Source organism: Elephantulus edwardii, unplaced genomic scaffold, assembly GCF_000299155.1.
Source record: "Elephantulus edwardii isolate Elephantulus edwardi_28Jun2011 unplaced genomic scaffold, EleEdw1.0 scaffold00157, whole genome shotgun sequence".
In the NCBI taxonomy this organism is placed as follows: Eukaryota; Metazoa; Chordata; class Mammalia; order Macroscelidea; family Macroscelididae; genus Elephantulus; species Elephantulus edwardii.
In genome coordinates, this window is record NW_006399907.1 from 3867679 (window position 1) to 3872659 (window position 4981).

Consider the following 4981-nt stretch of genomic DNA (forward strand, 5'->3'; position numbering starts at 1 on the left):
TTCTCTATGCAACCTTATACTTGAAGTCTTAGCAGGCTCTTGGTCTGATCAGGCCATGGTCTTTTCAATCACTTGTTATGTATCTGAGAGCTAGGCAATGAAAAAGGATGACAGAAGAAGAATTTATACCTTTTGATAGTTGGTGTTGGAGCAGAGTACTGAACATCCCACTGATGTCCAAAAGAACAAATAAGTGTCTTGGATAGGGTGCAGCCAGAGTGCTCTTTGGAGGCAAGGATGAGTCTTTGCCTCACATACTTCCGCCATGTTGCTAGAAGGGGATATTTTTTGGAGATGTTCATAAATGCAGAGGGTCAGCAAAGGAGAGGAAAACCCTTGACCAAAGGGATTGACACAGTGGCTGTTTCAATGGACTCAAGTGTGTCTGAAAGTGTGAGGATGGCATAGGACAGGACAGGTTTCAGTTCTGTTATTCACAGAATTGCTATGGGTTGATGTCAACTCAATGGCATCTGACAATAGCAACAACATAAAAAGAAAAACAAAATCAAACTCATGATTTTTAATTTGACCCTGTAGACAGAGTTGTATGTCTCATAGCATTCTTAAGACTGTAAATCTTTATGAAAACACTTTGCCACATCTTCCTTTTCAAAGGGACTTGTGCATTCAAATAATTTGTCTTTTGATTTGATTAACAGGTAAGTGCTTAAAAATTGCTCCCCCAGGGCTCCTTCTTTCTCCTCTGGTTACCCATTAATCTTTACCTCCTATGATCACTCTGTTCTTTTTAACTCTGTGACCATTCTTTTTTTTTTTTTTTACACTTTTCCCTATTGTGCTTTTGTGATACCACGCACTACTAGTTCTAGTTATGCTATTGTTCTTTTTCAGCACCCTTAATTAGATTTTATTCTGGATAGAGTCGCATTGCTAACTCAAAGGTGACCACTCTCTGGTAATTCATATTTATCAGTAGTTCTGCAGGAGAAAGATTAGAAATCTCTTCCCATGTGATTTATAGCCTCTGCAAACTCACTATGTAAAATGGTCAGTTATGACTCGATGGCAAAGAGAAAGAGAGGTAGGGTGGGATGGATGGATGGATGGATGGATGGATGGAGAGAAGGGGAGAGGAAGAAGAAGAAGAAGAAGAAGAAGAAGAAGGAGGAGGAGGAGGAGGAGGAGGAGGAGGAGAAGTTGTTAAGATGCAGGCTTAGAGGCAGTTATATAAACGTATATATGCTCAGTCTGTTTTTATGAAGGATAACTCTACTTAGGGGTGTTGCCTACAATGATTATAAGTACTAATGCTATGACAAAACTTATAGCAGATCCTGCATCAGCTTTCTGGCTGCTAATTAAACCAGTGGTCTGCTACATTAATTGTCTTAGACTTTATTAGCTTCTGATGCTGGGAATCTGTAAAGCCAGTAACCTGAGACCCTTCTACCTGAAAACTTAGCCTTCTGACATGTTTCTCTTTTGTGGAATTACCCACAGACCTAGTATTTACCATCCTCTACAAGCATATGAGTCATTCCCTTGAAATAAATCAACCTCTCTCTTGCTCCCTCTCTTTTTCTCCCTCTCTCTTTCTTTTTCCTTTTCTCTCTCTGTTGATAGATAGATAGATGACAGATAGATAGATAGATAGATAGATAGATAGATAGATAGATAGATAATAGATAGATAGATAGATAGATAGATAGATAGATAGATAGATAGATTAAGTACCCTCTGGTCAATTATACTCATAGTGACCTTACGAATAACAGATATGAACCTTGCCCTATTTTGCACCACATTCATTATTTCTATCATGCTCAAGCACATTGTGGTAGTTACTCCAACAATCTATCCTGTTGAGGGTTTACCTACCCTTTATCTTTCCCAGCATGATATCTCTCTCCAAGAACTGGTTCCTCCTGAAAATATTCCCAAAGTAAATGAGACCAAGTTTCACCATCTTTTCCTCTAAGGAGTATTCTGGTTGCACTTCCTTCAAGACAGATTAGTTTGTTCTTTTTACAGCCCATGGTATACATAAAGCTCTTCAACACCACAATTCAAAGGCATCAATTCTTCATCCATCTTCTGTATATACACTTAAACTTTCAAATACAAATTGTTATTTCTTGACTATGCAAAGGCATTTGACTGTATAGATCGTAACAAATTATGGTTAACATTGAGAAGAATGGTAATCTCAGAGCACTAGATTGTGCTCATGAGAAATGTATACCTAGACCAAGATGCTGTTTGGTGAACAGAGCAAGGAAACATTACATGATTTAAAATTAAGAAGGGTATGTGTCAGGGTTATGTCCTTTTTCCATACCTATTTAATTTGTATGCTGAGCAAATTATTTGAGAAGTAGAACTCTATGAAGAAAAATGTGGCACCAGGATTAGTTAAGCAGATAACATAACCTGGCTTGCTGAAATTTAAAAGAAATTGAAACACTTGCTGCAGAAGGTCAAACACTGCAGATTTCAATATGGATTGCATCTTAATATCAAGAAAACAAAACTCTTCTCCACTGAAGTAGTAGGTAACATCATGATGGACAGACAAAAGATTGAGACTGTCAATGACTTTCTCTTACTTGGATCCACAATCAATCACTTAGTACCAGCAGTCAGGAGATAAGGAGAAGAATTGCATTGGGAAAGTCAGCAGTCTTAGACATCTCCACTCAATCTGAGGATAAAGGTGCCCCTGATTCAGGCCATAGGCTTTTTAGTCACTTGCTATGCATTTGAGAGGTGGACAATGACTAAAGATGACAGAAGAATTGAGGTCTTTGAACTGTAGTGTTGGAGAAGAATGCTAAAGATCCCATGTACTGCTAATAGAACAAACAGATATGTCTTGGGGAAAGTACAGCTGGAGTTCTTCCTGGAGGCAAAGATGAAAAGCTTCGTCTCACATTCTCTAGGTTTCTAGGAAAGGCTATTCATTGAAGAGGGACATCATGCTTGGAACAGTGTAATGGTGGCAAAAGAAAGCAAAATCCTTAACTAGGTGGAATGACACAAGTGTCTGTGGCAATCAGCTTTGATATGTCAGACACTGTGTCAGAGGACAGCATGAGATAGGACAGGGTTTAGATCTGCTACTCATAGGTTTGCTATGAATCATACTCAACTTGATGGTACCTAACAACAAATACTCAGAAGTTGTATTTCAAATATAGCATAATATAAGCGGTTCATTGACTTATTTATATGAGTCTTCTAAATCATCGTGTTTGTTATGCTGTGTTACTGTTCTGATGGTGGTTATTGTGTATCATCGTGAGGGGTTAGATTCATAGTTAACCCTCTAGTGGGTTTTCAGAGGCAGTTAATTGCAAGACAGGAGATTGCTCATCTTGTCTCTGAAGAACAGCTGGTGGATTAGAACCAAATACCTAGGCAATCATTGGAGCTCTGGTGGCATAGAGGTAAGGACTGACAACTCAAAAGATGCAGTTTGAGACGAGTACAGGCAGCACCCAGAGCAGCCACCACCTGCGCCCTCGCCTGCTCTCCACCTGCCCCGGGGTCTCTTTTCCGCTTCCTTCTCCACCCCTTCCTCCTCTGTCCGCCTTCAGGATCCCTCTCACCTGCAGTTTTGTCTTTCACCTTCACCTGTGACCAAAGACTTGACCACTCAAAGTCCAGCTCCCCAGAACACAGCTCGACATGGACACTGGTGTGATTAAAGGTGGATTAAATGTCACTCCCACCACCTGGCTATTTATGCATGGAAAGGAAGCTGGTAGTGTCATTGGAAAGAAAGGAGACTCCATTAGGAAGATGCGTGAAGAGAGTGGTGCACGTATCAAAATATCAGAAGAGAATTGTCCTGAGAGAATTATCACTTTGGCTAGACCCATGAATGCCATCTTTAAAGTCTTTGCTATGATCATTTACAAACTGGAAGAGGATATCAGCAGCTCTATGACCAATAGAACAGCTGCAAGTTAGACCCCCAGTAACCCTGAGGCTGGTGGTTCCTGTTAGTCAGTGTAGCTCTCTCCTTGGAAAAGGTGGTTGCAAGATCAAGGAGATAGGAGAGTGTATAGGCGCTCAGGTCCAGGTGGCAGGGAATATGCTCCCTGACTCAACTGAATGGGCCATCACTATTGCTGGCATTCTGCAATCCATCATTCAGTGTGTCTAACAGATCTGTGTGGTCGTGCACACACACCCCCATAAGGGTGTGATCATCCCATACTGGCCCAAGCCTTCTAGTTCTCCAGTCATCTTTGCAGGTGGTCAGACCTATACCATTTAAGGACAGCATGCCATTCCACAGCCAGATTTGACCAAGGTGCATCAGTTGGCAGTGCAACAGTCTCATTTTCCTATGACGCATGGCAAGCCCAGATTCAGTGCAGGTTTGGATGCATCTGCTCAGACTACTTCTCATGAACTCACCATTTCAAGTGATTTGATTGGATGCATAATCAGGCATCAAGGTGCCAAAATCAATGAGATCCATCAGGTATCTGGGGTGCATATCAAAATTGTGAACCCAGTGGAAGGATCTGCTGATAGGCAGGTTACCATCACTGGATCTGCTGCCAGCATTAGCCTGGCTCAATATCTAATCAATGCCAGGCTTTCCTCAGAGACAGGTGGCATGGGGAGCAGCTAGAACAATGCAGATTCATCCATAATCCCTTTCTGCTCTTCACCACCACCCATGATCCATCTGTGTAGTTTCTGAACAGTCAGCGATTCCAGGTTTTAAATAGTTTGTAAATTTTCAGTTTCTACACTTTATCATCCACTTGTGATGTTTAATTAAAATTTTTAATTCCTTCCTCTATTCAGCTGTTGATGCTGAGATTCATATTTAGTTTTATAAGCTTCTAAGTGTTTTTGGTTATTTTGGTTTGGTTTTTTTTTTGCTCACGAAATTTCTTTCCCAATCTGTCATGGATATGTAAGAGTGGAATATTAATACATTTCAGTTTAGTTCCATAATGTCAGGAATTTTTTTAAAAAATTAAAAGATTGACTGGAG

General features: G+C 40.5%; 1 pseudogene; it reads left to right on the forward strand.

The window, feature by feature from the left end:
- Positions 1–3621: 3621 nt before the first annotated feature.
- Positions 3622–4609, forward strand: LOC102846300 (annotated as a pseudogene).
- Positions 4610–4981: the final 372 nt, after the last annotated feature.